Genomic DNA, 13,450 nt, shown 5'->3' with positions numbered 1-13,450 from the left:
CATCTAGGCTTAAATGAAGTATACTATTTTAATGGAAAATAATCTAGCTTATAATTCATTTCAATGCATAAAGCTATTTGCTAGAAATGCGTTTATGCTCTCTTTAATTTGCATGTTTCATTTAAAAGTATTGATGACTAAGTTGCTCCGTTGTGAGTATCTAGGACAAAAATATATCCTATTTCTAACCATTAACCTTGCATGATTGAATTACAACAATATCAAATAAAAATTAGGAAGGAAAACCTAGGATTGGGGTGAGATGTCCATGTGGATGCCCTAAGATGACCCTCCCGCGGCTGCGCCTTGGACTTTCTTAGGAGGCATTGCAATTGTAGTCTTTCGGACGTGGAAGCAGCTTTACAACTCTTCGGAATTCCACCATCGCTCCCTTGCACCATCCGTCAAAAGTAGTTTTTAGAAGGCTCCCTCGAGGCTTTTTGAGTGGAAAAGGAAGGTGTCAAATGACCCTTAACATTCCTCTTTCTTTTACATGTGGGAAAAGAAACAAGGTGCGGGAGAGTTCCAGGGGGTATTTTTGCATGGCCTAAGGGGGATTCTAACAAAACATGGGGGAAAAGGAAAGGTTATTTGGAGCAACCTTTTATGGGAGAAAAACCCTGAGGGGGAAACTCCAAGGAAATAGTAACCTTAAAGGTTATAAGTAAGGGTCTAAGGACCCTTAGGCAATTTTGGAGGAAAGGGGTTTCAAGAGGCCACGAGAAGGGGTTTCAAGATGCCTCAAGGGAAGGGGCTAAAAGAAAATTTTAAACACGAGGGAAAGGGTTTCCAACATCCATGGGAAGGGGGCTAAGGGGAGAAAAGGGGCTTATGAGGGTTTAAACACGGGGGGGAAAGAGGGGTTTTTAAATCCAAAGGAAAAAGGGGGATAAGAAGGTTTAAGCACAGGGGTGATTCCAAGCCAAGGGGAAGGGGGCTTAAGGGTTTTCAAAACACGGGGGGTGTTTGGGGTATCAAGAGGCACAAAAAGGGGGGCTTATGAAGCTCCTTTTTAGAAGCTTCTAGGAGCTTCTACATGTGGCAGGAGGGAAAAAGATAGTGGAAATTTGGACAACGTGCTGATGAAGTGGTCACGGCCTGCGATGGCAAAGGCCAGTGATAGCCTGGCGATACTCAACGTCTCCACCTCTCCCCTCTTGCAACAGTAGCGGGGCAACCTCTCTATCTCCCTCACGATTTCGGAATGGTGGCAGCACTCCTTTTTTTCTCCCTTCGTACCTTCATCGCTTGGTTTAAATAGGAGGGGAGGGGGATCCTCCCTCTCCTACATGGCAACACGCATGGCCTCAGCACCTACATGGGTGCCAGGATGCTGCATTCCGTGGCTTTCCTCCTTCCCCTCAAGCGCGACGTCGGCTAGGGGAGGAGGGGAAAAAAAGAAATTTAAAATATTTTTCCCCTTATCCTTTCTAAAACTGGTTTAATTCGGGATGTTACATTCTCTCCCCCTTAGAGGAATCGAGATGTCCTCATCTCGAGATAAACTGGGGATATTGATGGTTGAGAGTGCCTTCATCAATCCAAGTGGCATCCTCTTCGGGATAATCTTTCCACTGGACGAGGCATTCTCTCAAGGTTTTGGATCTTAATTGCCTCTCCTAAGTATCTAAGATCCTGTCAGGCCTTAGTTCAAGGACTCCTTGACTAGGCATTACAACTTGGTAATCGTCAAGTACATGGTTAGGATTAGGTACATACTTTTTCAATAAGTTGATATGGAATACATTGTGAACATTTAGATTCTCAGGGAGTTGCAATCTATAAGCATTAGGTCCTAGGCATTTGAGGATCTTGTACGGTCCATAGTACCTTCGACTTAGCTTCTTGAAATCTCCTAAGAATACGGAACTCTTCTTTGGGCATACACGAATGGAAACCATGTCTCCCCCTTCGAAGATTCTATCTTGACGCTTCAAATCTGCGTATGCCTTCTGTCTATCCTTGGCAGCTTGGATGTCCTGTCTTATTGAATTTATTTGGTCGTCGATCTCTTCCAACATCTGCCTTGAAGCTTCAACCCTTAAGGTTGGATCTGAAAATTTTAGGGGACTTCGACAGTCATGACCATACAATGCTTGGAAAGGGGTCATTTGAATGCTTAGGTTGTAGGAAGCATTGTAGGAAAATTCAACCAAATGTAAGTATTGAATCCACCTCTTCGGCTCACGACAGCAGTATGCCCTAGGCATGTCCTCCATGACTTGATTTACTCGCTCTTTTTTTCGATCCGTTTGGGGATGGTAAGCAGTACTAAAACAGAGTTGAGTCCCAATAGCTTCAAAGATAGCTCTCCAGAAGTGTGATGTGAAGAGAGAATCACGATCACTAATGATTCTTCTGGGTAACCCATGTATCTTGAATATCTCCTTGATAAACAACCTTGCAATGTCCGAGGCTTTATAGTTTGTCTTTACTGGAATAAGGTGTGCAAACTTAGTAAGCATGTCAACCACAACCATGATAGAGTTGTATCCTCCCTGAACTTGGGGTAGGCCAACAAAAAAATCCATATTGATGAATTCCCATTTCATTTGGGAAATGTCAAGCGATTGCAGTTTCGCTGGCATCATGACATGTTCGGCTTTGATACGTTGACAAGACAAACACTCGGTGACATATTTGAGAATGTCACCTTTGAGCCTCTCCCAATGCTAGCTATTCCTAACTGCATTGAGAGTCTTGGCATAGCCAAGATGTCCTGAAAAAGGAGAATCATAAGCTTCCCACAAAATCTTCTGCTTAAGTGACTGGCTTGCTGGTATACACAGCCTTGTTCTATAGTAGACAAGCCCACTATTGATAGAAAATTCATGATACTTAGCGTGTAGCTTTTGGTTCTGATCTTTGATAGAGATCTCCCTTAGCATTATTTGGTAGGCCGGATCATGGCGTGCATCCTCTCTAGCTAACTCAAGTATTGGGTTGTTTGGCATAGATACTTTTGTAGCTAGAGATCTTGTTGTTGATGGTTTCTGTAGAATTAGAGAATTAAGGAATGCCTTGCGACTGAGTGCATCTGCAACTACATTCTCTTTTCCTGGTCGGTACTTGATTTCAAAGTCATATTCCTCCAACACTTCAATCCACTGACGTTGCCTCATGTTGAGCTCATTCTAGGTAAAGATCCATTTGATACTCTTATGGTCAGTTACTAGAGTAAACTTGTTACCCAACAGGTAGTGTCTCAAAAGCTTTAGAGCATGGATGACAGCTAGCAAATCCAGATCATGCGTAGCATATTTCTTTTCATGACTCTTCAATTTCCTTGAAGAGTATGCTACTGGATGACCTTCCTGCATGAGCACACATCCCAAGGAAAGTATGCTAGTATCAATTACTACCTCGAACTAATTAATGAGGTCTGAAGGTTTTAGAATAGGTGCTGATACCAAACTTTGTTTCAATCTGTCGAAGCTATTTTGTTTGGGAGTTGACCATGCAATGGAAGTTTGCTTCTTCAGTAAATTCGTCAGAGGTGCTGCAATCAAAGCATAGTTTTTTATGAATACCCTATACCATCCTTCAATCCCAGAAAGTTGCGTATTTCTTTGACAAATATTGGTATTGGCCATTCCAGCACATCTCTGACGGGTCCACTGAGATTCCTTCTGCTGATACTATGAATCCCAGACATTCAATCTGACATTTGAAGAATGCATACTTCTTCATTTTAGCATACAACTTATGTTCCCTCATTGTCTCAAGGACAATCCAAAGTTGGGGTTCATGATCTTCTTCCTGTTTAGAATAGATTAAAGTGTCGTCGAAGAAGACAAGCACGAAATCATCAAGATATGGCCTAAAGATATCCTACATTAACCTGTTGAAGGTGGCAGATGCATTCGTAAGTCCGAATGACATAACTAGGAACTCAAAGTGCCCATATCTTGTATTGAAGGCCATCTTGGGGATATCTTCTTCCTTGATCCTTATCTAGTAGTAACATGACCTGAGATCAATCTTGGAGAAGATCTTTGCACCTTGAAGACGATCAAGAAGCTCATCTATTCTAGGAATAGGGTACTTGTTCTTGACCGTTGATTGATTCAATCCTCGATAAGCAATACATAGTCGAAGTGTTCCATCTTTCTTTTTCTGGAATAGTACTGGAGCTCCCCATGGTGAACTACTAGGCCAGATGTAGCCCTGATCTAGTAGTTGCTTGAGTTGTTCCTTTAGCTCAATTGCTTTTGGTATGGACATTCTATAAGGTCTCTTTGCAATTGGCGCAGCTCCTCGTACTAACCTAATCTCATGATCCACTTCTCTTTGAGGCGGGAGCTCTGTCAACTCTTCAAGGAATACGTTCGCGTATTCCTTTAGCCAAGAAGGTCCTTCACTAGACTCTTGCTTCTGATCTAACTTGTTGAGTTTGATCAAGTAGACAGGTAATCCTTTTTTGACTCCTTTTATGATCCGAGATACTTTGGCCAATTGGATTCTTGGCACTCCAGCCTCACCTTGAGTTGTGACTAATTCCCTTTCAGAGTTTCAAAAGGAAACTTGACCCTTCCCACAATGAATGTGGGCGTCGTTAGGCTTAAGCCAATCCATTCCGAGTAGACACTCATGGATACCTAAATTCATGATTCTAAATTTGACCGAAGTATTCTTTCCTCCCAGAAAGAATTCCACCTTAGCAATTTGCCTGGTACAAGTAACCTCACGACCATTTGCCAATTCCACAAGCAGGGTAGGTGCTTCTGCTATGGCTATTCCTAATCTTTCTGCACATGCTGGTGAGATAAAGGAATGTGTATTGCCACAATCAATCAAGGTCTTGAAACTTTTATGTTGATAGTTGGACGGTGTCTGAATCACCAAGAACTAGAGATTCGGCCCTTTCTTGTGTAGAGCGGCATGGACTGTCGCCCTTTTGAACTTTGCTTCCATGGTCGGATCTTCTTCTTCTTCTTCTTCTTCTTCTTCCCACATTTGTCTATTGGAAATGCAGGCGGTTCTTCCTCTGCCTCGGGTAGCGGCTCCTTCACTATGGCCCATTCCTTGGAAAGGTGCTTGGTGATGTCCTCCACCAAGCTTGGGACATTGCCTCTTGAAGTGACTAGGCTCGTTGCAGTGGAAACAACGGAGGTTTCGGCCATTGCCTTGAGTAGAAACAAAGTTGTTGACGTTGTTAGTTCTTGCTTTCTTTCTTTGTCCCTGATTATGACCTTGAACTCTCTTCATTTTGTTAGAAATCAAGCTCACCGTCAGTGTGTCTTCATCTATGACCGACATCTATGACAGCTATTGTGTACAGTTGTCTACATGTGACTACATTAAATAAGTCGGGTTAGTAGTCAGTTAGTGTCCTGACTAGAGTTAGTTCATCTAGTCTACATTTAACTAGGTCACTTTATCTTGTTGAGTGTGTGCTTTTCAGTTTAGTGTGTGGAACATGAAGAAATGAGCTTGAGAGCCTGAAGGCTCATGGATATGGTGTTTTTTCCTGTCTCTCTCTCCTCTTTGAACATGGTATCAGAGCCTTACTTGGTGGACCTCTTGGAGCAAGAGGGAGTGAAGATGATCTATAGTTGAAGACTTGTGTCATTTTCTCAAACAGGCTGAATGCCATTGTAACCTAAAGGTATGCATTGAGTGATTACCTACTCTATGGGTCAAGCTGCAGGTTGTGGCTTGTTCAGAGCCTTGTGAAGGGTGTATTGAGCACTAGTGTGTGCTCCATCAGCATCAAACTCAGCAAATAGAGCTGCTGGAGTAGAGGACAGATCTGTGTGAATTGCGCATGTTTCCTGCTCTCAGTTGTTGGGCTACACTTCATCAAATGCTGGTGCATTTGGTCATCAAATGCTTGGTTATGAAAGGTATAAAGTGTTTTAAGATGGCAAGACGCAAATGCTTGACCTTAAGCTCTGACATGAGCTGAGATCAAAGTGGGCAGATCTGGAAAAAAGGGCAGCACTGTTGTATACACAGTATACATGGTATATGCAACACATTGAAGAGCTTTGGAAGCTCTCTAACAAGCCCAGAAGAACTCTTGGAGCATAAATATATGCTGGAGATCATATGTACTTGTTGTGTTCCATTGTAAGCTGATTTTTGTAATTGAAATACTCAGATCTGGAGCATTTTAGATAGGCTGAAAACTGTCATTTAATATGGATAGCAAGCATTTGTTCTTACTGAAACATAGTGTGATATTTGGTGACACCTATGAGATGTATGTACTGACATGTGTATGTCAGAATGTTTATGGGTTGAGAAAAGCATTAAGTGCTACTGAATGCTAAAATTTTTGGAGCTGAAGCAAATGCAATCTTTTCTTGTTGGCTGAGTATAAATTGCAGAAGTAATGTATGACTTTGCTCATTAGAGACATACAGTCTATGGTCACTACATAGTCATGCATTGACCTTGTCATACTGGAGCAAATGTATGATTTGGATTGAAGACACTTTGAAGTGGTTTGGAGCTTGTTATGTTGAATTCTAGTTGACCGCAACCTGCAACTGAATTTGTTGACACTTGTATGTGCTGGTTATGCACTGTTCTGTGCCTTTATGCTCATGTCTTGACTGCCAAATGTACTAGCAGATACCTGGGAGATTTTGGAACATGTATGACATGATTACCACTCAGTTTTGGACTTGAAATTGCTGCTGGTTACTCATAGTTTATAGTTTTCAGACTGCATGTATGTACCCTGGAAGTGAGGTTATAAAAGCTTAAGCTGAAGCAAACACATAGCTTATGTATTGACAGTTATATCTACAATTGAGACCACTTGTTTGTGGGTTGTTTTGGGGTATCAATATGCTGAAATACCCTGGTTTTTTTTTTTTGCAATTTAGTGCAAAAAATTGTCATAAACTATTACGGACTGAACTTAGTCAGTCATACTTATTGGACTGCAAGGAGTCAGGCACTTGATAGACAATCTATTGCATCATGGCTAATGCACATGGGACTGACAATATCACTCAGATAGTTGGAGAGAAGTTGGATAATAAGAACTTTGCATTGTGGAAATTCAGAATGAAAAACTTTTTGGTTGGCAGAGGTTATTGAGATTTATGTACAGGAGATGAAGTTGCTCCTGAGTTGCCTGCACACAATCCAACAAATGAACAGAAAAGAGCCTACAGGCTATGGAATGAAAGAGCATGCAAGGTGTTGCATTGGTTTTCCTTATGTATATCTGATGCTATGGTAATTCAAATCACTGGATGTGAGACTCCGAAGGATGCTTGGGACATACTGATGAAAATTTATGGAACCATGACACATGCAAGAAAGATCCAGTTGAAACAACAGTTCAACAACATGTCTAGGAATGGCAAGAGCATCCAGACGTATACCACGGAGATTAAGACCATAGCTGATCAACTTGCTACTATTGGCTCAAGTGTATCAGAAGATGATATGATTTATGTTGCCTTGAATGGCTTAGGCAAAGAGTACAAAGCTTTTGATACTTCCATTTGTATCAGGGAAGAGCCCCCTAGCTGGGAAGAGCTAGTTGCTTTGTTGCTGCATGAGGAAGTCAAACTTGGTTTGAATACAGGTTCTAGTGCATCTCAGAGTGGAGACACTATGTTATACTCTAGCCAGCATGGCAGAGGATCTAGAGGTTGTGGTTCATTTCGAGGTCGTGGTGACACTCGTAATACTTATGGACAATAGCAGCAGCAGAGTAATTGGCATGGTGCAAATACACAAGGCCAGCGTGGATCTGGTGGGTTAAGAGGCAGGAGGAGATCACCTCGAGGTAGAGGTGGTGGATCTCGTTCATGGGAGTCGTCTGATCAGTCCAACAGGGAAAAGGACTGCCATTATGGTTGTCTGTGGGTTAAATGGTAGAACAGAATTTGCAAGTGAGGTTCAACAAAGATGGGTGTTTCATTGAGGAGTATGGAAATGGCTGCAAGTTAATTGCCAAGGGCAGACGGGATGGCATGATGTTTACATTGGATGCAACCATTCCGAGACTCAAGGCAGCCATGTTTGCACATGATGAGAGTGCCATTTGGGATGTAGAGATTTGGCACAAGCAGATTGGACATGTCAATGTACAAAAGCTGAAATCCATGCAGCAAAAAGAAGTAGTACTTGGATTACCTAAATTCAAGTATAATGATTTTGGTCATGTATGCCCTGCATGTCAGTTTGGGAAGCAGGCACGGTTTCTTTTCATGAGACATGTAAAAAACAATACTAGGCCTTTACAGTTGGTGCACTCTGATGTCTGGGGTCCTTCACATAATGCTTCTTTTGGCGGTGCACAGTATCATGTCTCATTTATTGATGATTTCAGTAGGTACACTTGGCTTTATATCTTGAAGCATAAGGATGATATGTTTGATGCATTCAAAGACTTCAAGAAACATGCTGAAAATGAATTGGGCTGTTACATATCATGCTTGAGATCAGATGGAGGAGGTGAATATGTCTCAAACTACTTTGACAAGTATCTTGCTAAACATGGGATCAGAAGACAGCTCACATGCAATTATACACCGCAGCAAAACGTCGTTGTAGAGAGGAAAAACAGGGTTTTGATGGAGTCAGCTAGAGCTATGCTGAATGAAAAATGTATGCCAAAAAGTTATTGGGCTGAAGCAGTGGTGACTGCTGTATATGTGCTGAATCGAACCCCTACAGCAGGGATTCATGATGTCACTCCGTATGAACGAGTGTATGGTCATAAACCTGATATTTCACACTTGAAGGTATTTGGCAGCATTGCATATGTGCATATACCGGATGAGAAGAGGAAAAAATTGGATCCTAAGGCAGTGAAAAGTGTGTTTATAGGATATGCACAGAAACGGAAAGCTTATAAGTGTAATGTGCCTTCTACGCATGAGACACTCATAAGCAGAGATGTGGTATTTGATGAGTTAGCATCCTGGTATGGGAATCCTGTGGCAGTTCCTACTGATGGCTCACCCAGTATGAGTCATGCTGAAAATACTCCTACAGAGAGTACTTCCATGAGTGGTCAGACAGGTGATGTATCATCTGCAGTGAGTCCTTGGACAGGACGGTTACGGAGTCGCACTACTGCATCGGGGATGTCAGTGAGGGGGAGAACAGATAAGGGAAAAGAAAAGTTTTTTGAAGATGTAACAGGTCCACTCATTGCAGGTTATGATTCATCTAGCAGTGACAGCTTAGACAGTGAATTGGGGATTCCGTCTGTTATGACGCCACGTGCTAGGCAGAGCCGTTATGTGCTGCCTCATAGGAGGCAAGCTCACAGTGAGCCACAACTCAGGAGATCAGAGAGGGTCAGACGACCTATTGACAGGTATACTTACACTGGATATTCAGCCCGTCATTATGCTTATATGACGAAAGTAACAGGTTTTAGAGAACCAAGTAAGTTTGATGAGGCCGTTTTGCAGATGAGAATTGGCGTACTGCTATGGATGAGGAATATTCAGCTTTGGCTGAAAATGGTACATGGGATTTGGTACAGTTGTGTGAGGGAAAAACACCTATTAGATGTAAGTGGGTGTATAAGGTAAAATGTAAATCAGATGGATCATTGGAAAGATATAAGGCCAGGCTGGTTGCAAAAGGGTATGCGCAGTAGTATGGTCTTGATTATGAGGAGACTTTCAGCCCTGTAGCAAAGATGGCTACAGTTAGAACTGTGATTGCTTTGGCAGCAGGTAGAGGCTGGAAACTATGGCAGATGGATGTAAAGAATGCATTTCTCAATGGAGAATTACAGGAAGAGGTTTACATGGAACAGCCTGAAGGCTATGTACATCCAGAATTTCCAGCACATGTATGTCGGTTGAAAAAGGCATTATATGGGCTGAAACAAGCACCCAGAGCATGGAATGCTCGCATCAGCAGTTATTTGCAGCAACATGGTTTTCGATTGGGAGATGTTGATCATAGTCTGTTTGTGAAAAAGACAGATAATGGCTATGTTTTCCTAGTTGTCTATGTTGATGACTTAATCATTACAGGAGATGATGAAAATGGGATTGCTGAAATAAAGACATGTTTACAGGCTGAATTTAAGGTCAAGGACCTTGGAGAGCTGAAATATTTTTTAGGGATTGAGGTTGTCTGTACACCTCAAGGCATATGGCTGCTACAGAAGTAGTATGCTCATGACATGTTACAGAAATATGGTATGGCTGATTGCAAGCTTATGGATATGCCTTTGGAGCAGAATGTCAAGCTGCAGATTGATGTTGGGACAGAGATTGAGAATGTTACTATGTACAGACAGATGGTAGGCAGCTTGATCTATCTCACGATCACTAGACCTGACTTGAGTTATGCTGTGGGGATGATCAATCAGTTCATGCAGAAGCCTCGCAAACCACACTTGGATGCAGTTGAAAGAATTCTGAGATATGTAAAGAGTATCACAAATCATGGGCTATTTTATACATATGGGAAACCCCTTGACTTGATGGGGTACACTGATGCTGACTGGGCTGGTTGCACGTATGACAGGAGGTCAACCAGTGGCTATGCATTTGGATTGGGAAGTAGCATGATCAGTTGGTAGAGTAAGAAACAGCCTACAGTTGCACTATCTAGTATGGAAGCAGAGTATCGTGGTGCAGCCTTAGCGGCCTGTGAAGCTAAGTGGTTACAGAAGTTGTTGAATGACTTGGGAGTACACTTGGACAACAAATTCAAGCTGTACTGTGACAATTTGAGCAGTGTTATGTTAGCAAGCAATCATGTTTATCATGCAAGATCAAAACACATTGAGGTTCACTACCATTTCATCAGGGAAATGGTTTTAGCAGATCAGATTGACTTGGAGCATGTGAAGACTGAAGACCAGGTAGCAGACATCTTTACCAAATCACTTAGTAAAGATAAGTTCATTCACTTTAGACAGCTACTTGGAGTGATGCAGATGATTTGAGTTTTGTTTTTGAGCTTGAGGGGGAGTGTTAGAAATCAAGCTCACCGTCAGTGTGTCTTCATCTATGACCGACATCTATGACAGCTAGTGTGTACAGCTGTCTACATGTGACTACATTAAATAAGTCGGGTTAGTAGTCAGTTAGTGACCCGACTAGAGTTAGTCCGTCTAGTCTACATTTACACTAGGTCACTTTATCTTGTTGAGTGTGTGCTTTTCAGTTTAGTGTGTGGAACATGAAGAAATGAGCTTGAGAGCCTGAAGGCTCATGGATATGGTGTTTTTCCCTGTCTCTCTCTCCTCTTTGAACACATTTGAGGTCTGAATACTCCTCTGTTCGGGTCACTATAAGACCAAGCTTTGTTACCCCTTGGTCTAGTCTGCACCTCTTGAAATATAGGCACCGCTCGAATGAGTGTGTCCTGAAGATCTGATGGGATGCATAGATTTGAGAGGTGGGTTTAAACCCGCACAAAATTTGGACACATGCTGTGTCATGTCCATCTGTGGCGCATAATTTAAAAGTGAAACGAATTTAGAGTAGTATGCGTCAAGAGTGAGCCCCAGCTGTTTTAGCTCGTAGAACTCATTCATTTTCTGCGTGCAATATGCAGGTGGCAAGTATCTTCCCTGCACGGCTTTCTTTAGCTTTTCCCAGGTAACGGATCCCTCCGCGATCCCTTGATCCCTGCACCATTGCTTCCACCAAAGCGTGGCTTCGCTGGTGAGCTTTAGCTTGGCGAGCATAGCCTGATTGGCGGGTGCAGTACCGGCTGCTTTGAAGTAATCCTCCATGGATTCAATCCAAATTTCAGCATCAGCTTGGACGAATCTGCCTCTCCTGTCAAACTCGGGTGGCTTAATCTACTTGAGAAGAAACTTATTCTCCTGGATTACAGTAGTACTTGATGTAGGAGGCAAACTAGGAACCTGTACCTGGGGTTGTGCCTCGATAAATGTTTCTTAATGTTATTATACGATAATCGTTATTGATTTATATTACATCTTGAATTCTGTTATCACGTAAGCAATGTAGCTACTTAACTTTTTATCAATTCCCATGCACAATCAGACATTGATAAAAAGAAGTCTTATTTGTATTTATATGGGCATAGCCCTTTCGGAATACAACATTTCTTGTGATGATAAGCCAACTGTTACATTTAGTTTGGGGAGAACAATGTTGTATTACATTTATCTACAGGAACTGTATAATAGTATAGTTTCGGTTCATGGATCTTCACGAACCGGTAAGTCATTGGAAGTTCAGGGTATCCTTTTCGTTGGAATCCATTCTTCTCATGGAGGCCCAACACTTTAATCCTGTCGGTGAGGATTACACAGGTTACTTCCTCATATACATATGAGTTCAACTCAACCCTTCGACCTCGAATATGTAAAGTTGAGTTTACGTGAGCTTCCACAAAAATGAACAGCTTCACGACTTTCAGGTCTTCCAACCACTTGATCCTTTTTAGGTTGGTTTGTAGGTAAGCAAACCGGTGGGCGGCTATATAGTAGATTCCTGAAGCACCCGTCCATCTTCGTTCTATGTACAAAGGTGATGGATTATAGATTTGCTCTAGGATGTTCATCATCTCAACCCTTTGTCGATAGTGCGGAGAATGCATTGCAATCATAAACATGATTCGAAATACTAAGAACTTGTTCCACGCTTCGTAATTCTACAAGACAGCATTGAAGGTAAGGAAATGTTTGGAACATCAACATTTTCTTTACTTCTTCTTATTAAGATTTCTAAAAACAATTCCATTGTTGGTTGGCTCTGATACCAACTGTAACGTGTCTACTTGTATCTTCAGGACACGTCTTAGCAGTCCATCGGAAAGGATGTCTAGAAAGCTCTACCCGGCACTCCCATGGAATGTTACGGGATTTTCAACCTAGGGCTTTCCGCGTCTGCCATGTAGTGAAAGTATTCCGACCATTCCCACTTAGGATCGACCTGAATTAGGGTTTTCCTTATTGGTCATTTCCTAACGGCAACTAGCGTCGGACCCAAGTGAACTACTTTACGCAGAAACGCCAAGTCTGGAGTGGATTCATGCTGCACTTGGTTCAAGGAGAATGGGAAACGAGAGGAATGCAGACCTCTCTGCCCTAAGGCATAGTCCCATTCTGTTCCCCTAAAACAGCATAAATCGGGTTCAATCATAACTCTAGGTCAACGATTTTCCTGCTGTCCATTGTGATTTGAGAAAAGTTCCCGACCAACCGGGACCACTCATCCGTAGGACGGACCTATGGCCCATCCTTCGCACTTTCTTGGGTTGTTTTTGTTATTTAATTACCTAACACATTAGTTGGACATGTAACAACCAGTTTCTTTAATTAACCCGTTAGGCACTGGTTCCTTCACGTAATCTTATCACTTGACATAGAAAAACAGTATGAGACAAGTTCCTTATTAACAAGTTATCATATTTATCTTTGAATTACAAAGAGTCCAGCCCGTAGGCTTATCCACAATCTGTCAAAGTCCATCCAGTAATCCACAGGGATCACTAATCCAAGTTTCCACCCGTAGACTAGTATGCG

This window comes from Lygodium microphyllum, chromosome 22 (genome assembly GCF_053477565.2).
Source record: "Lygodium microphyllum isolate KBCC chromosome 22, Lygodium_microphyllum_v1.1.10, whole genome shotgun sequence".
NCBI classification, from domain to species: domain Eukaryota; kingdom Viridiplantae; phylum Streptophyta; class Polypodiopsida; order Schizaeales; family Lygodiaceae; genus Lygodium; species Lygodium microphyllum.
The sequence above is the reverse complement of the archived record's forward strand: the minus strand, read 5'-3'. Positions refer to the sequence as shown.